This window comes from Neofelis nebulosa, chromosome 4 (genome assembly GCF_028018385.1).
Source record: "Neofelis nebulosa isolate mNeoNeb1 chromosome 4, mNeoNeb1.pri, whole genome shotgun sequence".
Taxonomy (NCBI): Eukaryota; Metazoa; Chordata; class Mammalia; order Carnivora; family Felidae; genus Neofelis; species Neofelis nebulosa.
In genome coordinates, this window is record NC_080785.1 from 146,629,162 (window position 1) to 146,642,229 (window position 13,068).

Genomic DNA, 13,068 nt, shown 5'->3' on the forward strand with positions numbered 1-13,068 from the left:
AGTATCAAGTAGTTGGCATTAGGTCACTCAGCTGGATAAGTGATAGGTCTATCTGTCTTCAAGGGTTGGGATGCATTTCCTCACTAGCTCTCCACCAGATGTCCAATTCCGGGCTTGATTCCAAAGAACGTGGGAATCCTGCAGATTGATGGGCATGCAACACCTTGAATCCCACTTTAAAGCTCACTTGAGTGGTGGCTCTTGACTCAGGCTGGCCAGTCATCATTCTTTGTCCTGTGGGATGAGGGGAGAAGTGTGTCTATGGAGTGGGGGAGGAGGAGTTTCCTAAACGTGGTGATGTTCTGGATGGACAAATCCTCACCTTTCCACTGTATCTTCCCACCTGAGGAGAAGTGATGTGTAACTGGGGGGGTTGGGGGAGTGAGTGAGGAAGATTGCATTGTGCCCAAGCAGAAGCTTCTGGAGGCTTGCCTAGAAATGATTCATTGCAATTATCTCCAGAGCGTGAACCCCTGGGATCGAGGTCATCAGCCCTTGACAAGAACAGATAACAAACTTGTTTCTTCCCAGACCTGATTCTTCAGACCAGTCCCAAGCAGACCACCCCTTCCTTCTTCCTTCCCCTGACCTGGAAAACCGTCCTCATTGATGAGTAACAGGATTGCCACTTCCAGGGACGCTGATTCTAATCTGCCTTGTCAGGTCAACCTAGACCAATTTCTTTGTAAGAAAGCTGCTCAGAAAGTTGATTTCTTCAAACAATTATATAGCAAGTATTTGCCATTCCCTTAAAAAAATGATACGATAACACAAATGATGTTAGAGAATGGGGACCTACATCATTTTTACTTCCCCTGTGGCAGGCAGTATGAGACAGAGATTAGGCTGGGGTGACGTGCAGTGTGTATTGCCCACATAGAAGTGGCAAAATCCATTTAGCTTGAAATAAACGGTTACCATTTATAATTAAACTTTCAAAGGGTTGTCCACTGATTGAAAAACATTATCCCCTGCTCTTGTTTCCAGCTGTATTTGGAGCTGATTGGCTAATTTAGGGGCAATATGCCTTTGATATTTGAGTCGTTGTTCACTTTAACTTGAAACAGACATGCTGGGAAGAGGAAGTTGGGCTGGTGATGTGCTAATTCTTGTTTGTGATTTACCCCCGAGGAACTATAAGAAACCTGCAACTTATTGTACATTAAGAACTGAAACTGGAGACGGCCACATCTGGTTTGTTGGATGCCTCCCCCACCCCTTTTTAAAAATAAAACAGCAACTCAAAATGCTTAGGCCAGATAGTTTGATTATAATGGTTAATTTATCAGGAATAAAAGTTTGGAGGTGAAAGTTCCCCAGAGAGAACCTGAGGAGTTTTGCAAGAGGGGCTGTAAGCATTTGTAAGTAAAGGAAAAAAAAAAAAAAAAAAAAAAAAAAATATATATATATATATATATATATATATATATATATGTGTGTGTGTGTGTGTGTTATGGAATTTCTCAGAAATGTTATCCAACAAGGTAAAGCTTTTTAAAGTGCATTCATGTGTCACAGTTGAAGGGACAAGGGGCTCTGAACTGCTGTTAGGCCCACTGTTTTGTATAGTTTTGGTCTCTCATGAGGCCTCAGGGTCCTGAGGGAAAAGTAGGGTGTGTTGGATTGAGGTAGGAAGTAATCAGTTAATAGGGGCCAAGTTAGGATATTCGTGGTCTCCTTTCTCCGTTAAAAAATAATAAAAATTATATTTTTAATATGTTGGTATAAAGACAAATATATTAACATTATATATAACATTTTATTTTTTATTTTTTAAATTTATTAATTTTGTGCAGGAGGGGAGAGAGAGAAAATGAGAGAGAGAGAGAGAGAGAGAGAGAGAGAGAGAGAGAGAGAATGAATCCCGGGCAGGTTCTGTACCATCAGTACAGAGCCCATCACGGGACTCGAGTTCACGAACCATGAGATCACGACCGGAGCCAAAACTAAGAGTCAGATGTTTAACCGACTAAGGCACCCAGGCACCCCTATATATGATAACATGTTAAGAAACTCAGTCATCATAATGTTCTAATGCAATATTTTTTTAAAGAGAAAATCACTATTAATTCAAAACATCCATGATGAACAAAATATCAATAAATACAGGATCAGCTGTATGTTGAAGTTTTCTGAAGCTCCCAGCTGTAACCTCGAGACTCTAGGAAACACACATGACACAGGAGAGAGGCTAATGGCACAGAGGGAAAAGTCTGCAGTGAGAGCCCTGAGCTCTGCATTCTAGTCCTGCCTCTTTCTTCCCCACCCAGAAGTGTTGGGTATGATCCAACCTTTTTCTACTTTGTTCAGTGGATGTCTCTGAGCTTGATGGAGGATGATATTTTTACCACCAGCAAAACATTAAAAATTTATTGTAGGTGGTCAACTAATTAATCTTTTTATTTTATTTTACCACTTTGCACTTGCTTTGATGTGTTTTGTTTCATGCGTATTAGAAAATCTGAAACGAGCACATTAAAACCATAGTTTCATAGATAGTATCAATGAGGACAAGAGCAAATAAAAAGAGAAAACAAAGTGTGGATGAAAATAATTAGCCAGTCAATATCTATTTACAAAAATAGCTGTCAAAAATTCTCTGAGTTCTCCTGATGACGTTCAGGTAGGACTGCCTGGGACAGGGCAATGACTTAGTCACACCTGTGGCTTCTTATCTTAGCTACCCTTTCTCAAATGGAGCCACCTCATGCATGTGACTTAGCTTGGTAAGCCTCCCTTTATGTCCTCATGTGTAAAAGGAGGTCCCGAGTGACTGTATCTATTCCATGGAGCTGTAAAGATGAAACAAGATAACCCCTCTAAGACCTGTGGCCCAAACCCGGCACAATGTAAGAGCACAATCCATGTGAGCTCTATTGTTATCATCATGGCACCGAAGTCTGTATTACTTGATTTCTCTACAGTGAACATGCCTTGCCCTTCTAGGAAGAATTAGCAATAAAGTTATTTTTAACCTCTTTCACCACCACTAAAAATTGAAATGCATAGATGGTAACCCAAGGTGATGGGATAGATTAGAAAGACCACGGGCTTTGGAATCTGAAATGGTTTGGTCTTGCTCTGCCGTTTGCCAGTGCGTGTTCTTAGGGGAGACATGTAACATCCAGCTTCTGTGACCCAGCTGGAGATTGAGGAGAGTACCTGCGCCTAAAGGAGAGCCGTGAATATTGCCGATAGAAAATGATCATGTCATTCATGTCATCTGATGGGGTTTGGCAAATCCACATTTCCCTTTCTTCCCTGTCCTCCTCTCCCCCACTTTTCCCCTCCCCCACTCCTCCCCTCCCCCTGCCCTTGCTGCCCTCTTCCTCTCCCCTTCCATCTTCTTTCCTTTCCTTTTCTTGCTTTCAGTTTTTTTCTTTCCATAACATTCTACACAGTTTCTTATCCTAGTCACCTCAATATCTTGCCTGCTCTGTTTTTTTCACTTGCCTTTGAGATGTTCCTTTGACTTTAATTAAACTCAAGAGCCTGGAAAATGTATTCAGTCCTGTCTTTTTTTTAAAAAAAAAAAAGGCAAGTACAATTTCCCGGCCATTTTTTTTTTCTTTTTTTACTGTCTACACTCTTTTAAAGCTCTCAATGACTGTAACCTCTTATTTCATACACCTTTTTTTCCCGTAGTCAACCAACTTGGCCTCAAGTCAATTAAATGGTGATTTTTTATTATTTTTTTAATGCTGGGGATAAAGAGGCTGAGCAGAATGAAAAGGATCCAGTGGCAATGAAAACGAATGGCCCCACATTTTTAGCCCTTCTGAAAATGATGTTTCATTTAAGAGATGCTTTTGACTCTAGTCCAGACCAAAACAAAGCAAGGTCAAAATTTCCTGAGAATCACAATGTGGTGAAGCCTGGGATTTATCAGAAATATCTTTCATGATGAGATTTCCAGTTCATATTTCCAGGTGTGCAGAGTGTTTTCCCAGAAGTTTAATGACAGAGCCAACAGGGTAGGTGCTTGCCTGATTCAAACAGGTAAATAGATTTGTGGTTTCCCATCACACGTGGGTTTTATTGATTCTACTGTTGTTAGTGACATGGGATTAAAAAGATGTTGAAATGAACTCACCATGCATGGGTCCTAGAGAGAAAATCCATGACTCACATGGATGAGTCTTAATGAGTGTGCCTAACTACAGGATTGTGTATCTCCTGGGAACTTCAGCACTTAGAAAAGAAGCAGTTCCTAAAGAATGGGGGCAAAGCCATTTATGAAAACTCCAGCCATGATTTAGGAGCATACAAGAAGATGGTGAGGGAAGAAGGAGAAACCAAGTGGAAAATGCAAAGAGAAGAAGTTAACATTCTCTGAGCTTCCACGGCATGCTGGGCACAGCATCCATTTCATGGTCTCTAGAGGTCCACTAGGAAGGTATTGTCTCTGAGCAACCCCTACCACAACCACCACTCACTTTCTAGATGAAACTAAGCTGGAGACCCCAAACAGCTTGCCTGGGTTTTTCTATTCAGTTAGTAGGTGGCGACGGTGGGCTTTGAGATCAGGCTCTGAAGGGTAATATATGTACCTTTCCACCTCGTGTCCTATACATATTAAGAAAAATACTTTTTAAAATTATTGGGGATTTTATTAAGGTGACACAGAATGAAAACAAGAAAAATAGAAACTTATAATTCTACAAAATATATATTTGACTGTAGCTGGGGTGGAAATATATCATAATGGTCAAAAGAAGATGCAGTAGATTAATGCAGATTGGTTTGATTCCTTGTTGTGCTGCTTAGGAGCTCTGTGACTTTGGGTAAGACAGGTGACCCTCGTGAAACTAGTTTTCTCATACGTGGAAAAAGGTGCTAATGATACCAACCTCACAGGCATTATGTGGCAATACTCCTGGTGGTCACGAATGTAGGAGGAGCACCTGGCTGGCTCAGTTGGCTCAGGTCATGATCTTGCAGTTTGTGAGTTCGAGCCCCGTGTAGGGCTCTGTGCTGATAGCTCAGAGCTCGGAGCCTGCTTCAGATTTTGTGTCTCCCTCCCTCTCTGTCCCTCCCCTGCTCACACTCTGTCTCTCTCTGTCTCTGTCTCTGTCTCTCTCTCAAAAATAAATAAACATTAAATATATATATTTTTTTAAAGAATGCAGGATTTGGATGAGATCTAGATTTCCCATTTATTCCTTATGTTGTGTGTGTTCCTGGGCAGGTCACTTAACTTCTCTGGTCTTAAATTTTTCTGGTAAGTAAAATGAAGATAATAACACAACACTTTTATGGTTAATGTAAAGATTAAATAAAATGTTAAATGACGAGCCCAGTTCCTGGTATATAATAAGTTCTCGGTAAATGGACACTAATATTCTGATTTTAAATAAAGATGGTTTGCATAGAAGAAACCAGAGTCCTGTGACACAGCTTTCATATACTGGTGTCTTCCTGAATTTTCCATGATTCTGGGGAATGAGGGGCATCTTTGCCTGTAACAATAGAAAAATCACATTTTCTGAAAGCAATTTTCTTTGGTGATCTTTTTGACCTCAAACAAGATAGTGTTCCACCTCCTCTACTCAACAGACGTAGGAGTAGAAGCTATTTTACATGAGGCCTCCAAGAAAACCAAAATCAGTATTTGAAATGATAATACTAGCATTTTGTTGGAAGCTCCAAGGTTCCTGTGGGGGCTGGAGGGTGGGATAGGGGGTTAGGAAAGGGTATGCCAGGGCCAGGGGCCAGCCCTCAGCAGTTCGCACTGCACCTTGTCCCTAACTCTTCTGGGCTCAACATTACAACTGTCATAGCAAAGTCCTTCAAGGCAATTTAACATCATAAAGTTGAAATCCCTCCTGTCGCTCCTTAAATGAAAATAAACTGGGGGGAATTAGTAAATATTGCAATAGCACGTAAGCGGCGTCTAATTTAGGATTCACCATAGACTAAAATCACTGTTTACAAAAATACTGTCTAGGTGCCAGGTACTTTCAACAAGATTCCTTACATGCAGGAAGAACACAATAAGCATGTTTTCTATTTGAATGCCAAACTTGGAAAGGTTGCCTTATTAAAAATCCCAGTTCCCATGTTTATATAAATGCCAGGTGTTTATAAAATATCATAGTTCATAAATATTGTTCCTCCTCAGATCATCTCCTACTCGGCCTATGTCTTCAACATGGTACCAGGAAAAGTGTCAGAACTTGCAAAAGTACTTTAAATATGAGAATAACGTGTGTTTTGGTTTTTAATCAATGTATAAACTCCCAAGAACAGTGGAGACAAGCCAAAAAAATGGACTTGTCTTTTTAGGAGCTTCCAGTGAGGAGAAAAATCCTCCAGAGAGGCTCCCAACTGGGTGAAAAATGGTTGGAAATGAAACTAAAGTTTAATTGCTTCTCCAGGAGCAAAACCAGGCATGGAGGATAAATGGGAAATGGTCTTTGAATCAGAGCATCTATACCAAAGGATCCTCAAGAGGTGTGGGCTTGTAGGATCCTTTCCCCTCCTGGAATGTATTTCTACTTCCTATGTCTCCTGTCTTCCTAACCCCTACTCTAACCCATCTGCAGGGTGGGGAAGGGGGCTTCCTTTCAGAGCCAAGTTTTGGCCCCAAGAAGGAATTTACATAAGAATAAGGTAATTTTGGGATTGTCTCATTAGCAACCTGCAAATTAAGCCTCATCCTGTCTGCCAAGTGGAGAAAAATTGGGGATACTTTGAACACCAACTTAGTTGACTGGTTTGTTTCCTAAGCGTGTTTCCTGGACCAGCGGCATTGACATCATCTGGGAATTTGTTAGAAATACAAATTCTCAGACCTCCTCATCAGACTTACTGAATCAGATACTCTTGGGTAAGACTCCATGACGATCTGTGTTGCAAGCAAGGCTTTCTGGTGATGCTGATGCAACTAGAACTTTGTGAACCACTGGCCTGGTTCATTGGGTCATTGTAACACCCAGGGCCATTCCTGCTGAAGATCCTAGGGTTCTGTTTGTCAAGTGCTCACTACCCTTTACATGTGGGATTTTGCTTAATCCTTCCTGCAGCTTTTGCGGTTGGTACTAATATTTTGTCATTTTACAAATGAGGAAACTGACATTCATGGAGTTCAAAGAGATGACTCAAGATCCGTCAGTTAGTAAGTGGGGCAGTTAAGACGTAAATCCACATCTATCTCCTAACATTCTTTACATGCATGATGATCGTCTACACAGGAACTCCTGTCCCATCAGAAATATCTGCTTTATAAAAGGGAACTGCATGAATGACGTCAGGTCTAAGAAAGAATGTCAGATTATAGACTTAGAAGAAATTTCGGAATTCACTCTCAAAGTTATGTGTGAATTCTCTATAGCAGTGTTTCCCAAAGTGTGCTCCACGGACCACTGGTTCAAAATAAAGTGTCAGGGCCAGATAAGTTTTGGGAAATGGTAGTTTAAATTTTGCTAATTCAGTTTCTTAACAGCAGCACTTCTCAGCACTGTTAATGAATATGATCAGGTCCAAGGCGACTCTCTGAGGGTACTGTGTATATGTCATGTCTCCTCTCACCAACTACAGAACTAATTTCCCACAGACTATTTCTTGGATCTAAAAGGCCACAGAGTAGGATTTTGGAAGCCCTGTTCTATACTATGCTTTGGAAAGCAGCATCCAGGCTGAGGCCTGCCTGGAAGTTCTTTATGCTGCGTGGCAACCTCTTTCTCAATCAGCTTCTAGCCACTGCTACTTATTCTTTCTTTGGCAAGATTGAGGGACTTATTCTTTCTTTGGCAGGGTTCTTTCTCATGCGAGCTAGTTGAATATAGAAGCTCAAGTACTGCATCCTGCACTCAGCCTCATTTCTCCAGGGTTCAATTCTCTGGTCTTCCTGCCGTTCTTCAATGGATCCATCCATCCCCTTTAGGGTGGACTATTGCAGTAGCCTCATAACCAGCCTCACCTCTTCTGATCGTGGTGCCGCTGCTCATCCCAACAGCAGCCCAAACAGAAAATATAAAAGTATCCTATTCCATCCCTGCTTAAAACCCTTTGATGGCTCTTTACTGACCTAAGTGCCCTTCCTACCTGAAAATTGAACAATCCCTTTTATTTAGGAAGCTCCAATTACACTTGCCTCTCAGTTCCTTAAATGGCTCTTTCCCACTTCCGGACCTTTTACTTTACTGTCGCCTCATCCTGGAATGATCTTCCACTGTGTGTTGACACACTGTCTCCCACTAACCTCTTGGGTCTCAGTTTAAATGTCACTTTCTTGGAGGCCTTCTGAGAGAATCGATCTCACTTAAGAGCCCTGTTATTATACCTCGCCTCAACACTTTGTCCTTTCCCCTCATGGCACAGCCCATGCTTCCTAACTCGGTGCTTGTGTGATCATTGATTTAATGTCTGTAGATTTAACATTAAAGAGGCAAATAATCTGCATATCCAATAAAGACCCCTGTTCCTTGCATATGGTAGGTTCTCCAAATTTTGAGGTGGATGTATAGTTGTTGGTCTCTAGAACCCCTGTGTCCCATTCTCCACCTCTGTCTTCCACAGAGTGCACCTGGTGCACTCTGCCTGAGGTAGGTTAAATGGAACTATCACCTCTCCTATCCTGGATATCATGCTTCAGTTAATGTAACCAAAGACCAAAGTAGCTTTTCCAGTGGCTGCCTCCAACCTTGGGCTCACATTAGACTCACATTAAGTCCTGAAACACACCTAGCTCTTTCCATATGTGTTCTCCTATGGTATAACTTGCCCAGGCTAAACATATGCTGTGAACCCCTAGGCCTCAGCACAGATCCTGTCTCAACATCTGTCATCCACTTCTCTTTTTTCAAGTGGGAAGTCCTGATCACTTGCACAAAGCTAGGGGGAGGAGTGGAGACCAGGGCCTGTGACTTAGAGCCTGACAGGCTTCCCACTAGCTCAGCACCACCCTTGGATGGCAGTTCCTGTCTCAGTTGCGGGTTCCTGGTGTTGTACCCCCTGATGAAAGGAGAGCTATTTGGGCAGACCACCCACGTAGGCTGACATGAATGGGAGCCCGGTTTGACTAGAGAAACACCGCGATTCCATTCTTACCTGTGCTTGATTCTGCCCATTTTGGGGTCCCCTATCTCCTTTTAGAGGACATATATCCTCATCTCCATATTCTGGACCTTTCTGAGTTAAGTGGATTTTCTTCTTCTTCCACGTAGCTTTTTTTTTTTTTTTTAATTTAAATGCCTCTGCATTAATTTCAGTATTTAGGGATTGAATTAAACAGAGAGGAGAAATATGATGTTATGCTTATGAAATATGAAATACATGTGATGATTAATGATTAATGATTAAAATTGTAGTCTTTAGATCCAGACAGAATCAGGTTGGAATTCTTGCTTTGTCAATCAGGTGGTGTAACCTCAGGGAAGTTATTGAACCTCCTGTGAGCCCCAGGATCCTCACACACAGAATAGTTCAAATGGGCCGTTCAGAACTAGGGCAGGGTTCTAACTGGCACTGTGCTTAGCGGGATAAAGGGGGGCTAGAGCTCTTGTTGTTTCTTCTTATTACTACCAGTCAGTCTCTGTTATGTCTTTCTTCCATAGCTAATTGCTGTCTGAGAGGGGTCAGCAAACTTTCTGTGGAGGTCTAGATACTAAATGTTTTAGGCTTTACAAGCCATACAGTCTCTGTGGAAACTGCTCAGTTCTGCCATTATAACATGGAGACATGTAAAGACAACATACAAACCAATGGGCATGTCTGTGTTTCAGTAAAACTTTATTTGAAAAAGCAGGTTGTGGGCCGAATTTGGCCTGTAGGTTGCAGTTTACCAACCCCTGTCCTACAACTTCACTTTTAGTTGCCTATTTGATTGCTTTGAAAACTTCACTCTTGGTTTCCATGCTTTTTGACTTTTGGCCTGAAGGAAAGGCAGGAATCCTTGTCACCGTGACCATGGAATTTTTAGCTTTGCCAGATGAATCTCTGTGCTATTTATGGGAAAACCTGCAGATAGTCCAGGAGGAATGATCCCAGTCAGCCAAGAAAATATCCCTTCTTGGGAAATATCATGGGGATGACACAGCCAGTTTGTGGAAGGAGGACAGGAAACTTGTCCAGTCAGTTGAAATGATAAAGATAAGGTTCTGCAGCAAATGCCAAATTAGAAGAGGTTCAAGTAGCAGTTTGTGAAGAGGAAGGAATCAAATGTAGTTTGCTAAGGGGTGGCTGGCTGGCTCAGTCAGTAGAGCAAGTGACTCTTGATCTTGGGGTTGTGAGTTCAAGCCCCACGTTGGGGGTAGAGTTTACTTAAAAATTAAAAACAAATCAAACAAATGTAGTTTGTTGAGTTTCTCAGCCAGCTATAAATTTTCTCCATTAACTAGGATTGCATTTGGCTGCTTGTAGCTAAAATCTGACTACAGTGGCTGCATCAAATAGATTTTATATTGATAACCTAATGGGAAATCTGGACACAGCCAGCCTGCCAGGGAGTTGGGGGGTGGTGTAGCTAGCTGGTCAGGGTTTCAAAGACCTTGGATCCTTCTAGCTTCCCTTCCTGTGATCTTTAGAGGATGGTCCTTGACTTCATGGCCACAAGATGGCTGCTATGCCTCCACACAACAAGTGCAAATTTCAGGCTAGTAAAATGTTTCTGTCTTAGGAACCATATGCACATGTCTACCCTTAGCTGCAAGGGAATCTGAGGGCACACTGACACCTCAGACAAATCTGGGGTTCTCTTTTGATGGGAAAAGAAGAGTGGATTTAGGGGAGGCAATAGGAACATCTACCACATTCTCCAAAATGGCGACACTATGCTACAAGGTGGCTAAGAGGGGGCTCTAAAATCAGGTTGACTCGGCCAGGTCGTCATTTCTGAAGGGGAACCACAGTATCTCTCTCATAGGGTTGTTCTTATGAGAAGACAAAATAATGCATGTCAAGTGTCAAACATTTATTATCATTATTATTTTTAAGCTACTGCCCCCCGCTCAGAAATTGAATTTTTCTTTGAACTAAATGATTCTGTAGCAGTCCACCCATGACCTTCCCTGTGAAGGAGCCAGTGCTGACACCATCCAACCTCTTAGTTGTTGTTGCTTTCAACATAGAACGGTAGAGAATGATTGAAAGCCTCGAATAATTCTGTTTGCAAGAGTCCCTCAGAGACACTTGAACCAGGTTCTGAAAAAGAGTAAGCATTTGCCAGGCAGAAAAGAGAAAACCAGAAAGGGCGTTCCAGGAAAAAGAAACAGAACAGCATGTTCAAAAAAGGATGACATGAAAAAAGAGCATGCTACCTCATTATATCACCTGGCAGCCATCACTTCTAACTGCAGGATGTCAGTGGCATCTTTCCAAGGATCCCAGAGGCATGATGAGAGGGCTATGGGGCAAATACAGGGGTGCCGCTAAGAAAGATGAGCTCTTCTTGAAAGATGTATGTGTGTCAGATTCGGGGCTACCTGTTCAAGAAGGATTTAGACTATGTTTTATTCTGCACTTGCTATCCCTGGCCTGGAGTCAGTGCATTACGCTAACCCTCATGTGGTACTATTCCGATAACTTTATGAAGGAAAGGTCATAATCCCTATTTCATGTGCGAGCAAACTGGGGGTCCGGCAGGTGAAGCTGTTGACCAAGTTCACCCAAGCAAGTTCGTTCGAATCTCTGGGTGTTCTCTCAAGTGTGCATCTGTTATCTCTCCGAGCAAGCCAGCCACCTACCCCCTCTGTCAGAATTTTTATATCATCTTTATGTGGGAGATGGCAATGAAGTTTCTCAAGATTGAGAATTTTAGGGCTAGAAGAGCCTAGATCTGCATCATCCAACAGATTAGGGGCAAGGGGCTATGAACATTTGAAATGGCTGTATAGCTAGTGCTACTGATGAACTGTGAATTTTATTTAATTTTAGAAAATTTTAGTTTAAAAATGGATGTTTAACTCAGGTAATGGAAAACTTTTTTTTAAATGTTTATTTTTGAGAGAGAGAGAGAGAGAGAGAGAGACAAAGACAGAGCATGCATGAGGGAGGGGCAGGAAGAGAGGGCGACACAGAATCCCAAGCAGGCTCAAGCCCCTAAGGTGTCCGCACAGAGCCTGATGCAGGGCTTGAACCCACGAGCAGTGAGATCATGACCTGAACTGAAGTCCAATGCTTAACCAACTGAGCCGCCCAGGCGCCCCTGGAAAACTTTTTTTTTTTTTAATGATTTTTTTTTTAAACGCTTATTTATTTTTGAGAGAGAGAGAGACAGAGCATGAACGGGGAGGGTCAGAGAGAGGGAAACACAGAATCTGAAACAGGCTCCAGGCTCTGAGCTGTCAGCACAGAGCCCGACGCGGGGCTCGAACTCACGGACCGCAAGATCATGACCTGAGCCGAAGTCGGCCGCTTAACCAACTGAGCCACCCAGGTGCCCCCCTGGAAAACTTTTAAATATGTTTGCCATCACTTGGGTATGGGAATCTATTTTTTTTCACCCATAAATATCATGAAATCTAAATGCTGATCAAATATGATTGATGAAAACCTAGCCTCTGAATTGATAAGAATAAGACACACCCTGGATTTTGAAGACATAGTACAGAAGAAATAATGTATAATATGTCATTAATAAATTTGTATGTTGATTCCATGTTGAGATGATAATATTTTGGATATATTAGATTAAATGGAATATATTATTGAAATTAAATTTGTCTGTTTCTTACTTTTTCAAACATGACTACTAGAAAATTTAAAATTATTTACATGGCTAATATTCTATTTCTATTGAGCAGTGTTGTTAACGAGAACATAAGTCCAGGGCACCTGGGTGGCTCTGTCGATTAAGCGTCCAACTCTTGATTTCAGCTCAGGTCATGATCTCATGGTTTGTGGGAGTGTCAGGCTCTGTGCTGATAGTGCAGAGCTTGCTTGGGATCCTCTTTCACCCTGTCTGTCCCTCTCCTGCTTGTGCTGTCTCTGTCTCTCAAAATAAATAAATAAACTTAAAAAAAGAGAGAACACATTTCACCTTTCAGGCCAGGAAAACTGGCTTCACTGTGTCTGGAAGAGAAGTTGACCACTGGACAGCAGCAGATCCCATCCACATCTTTGTCTCAA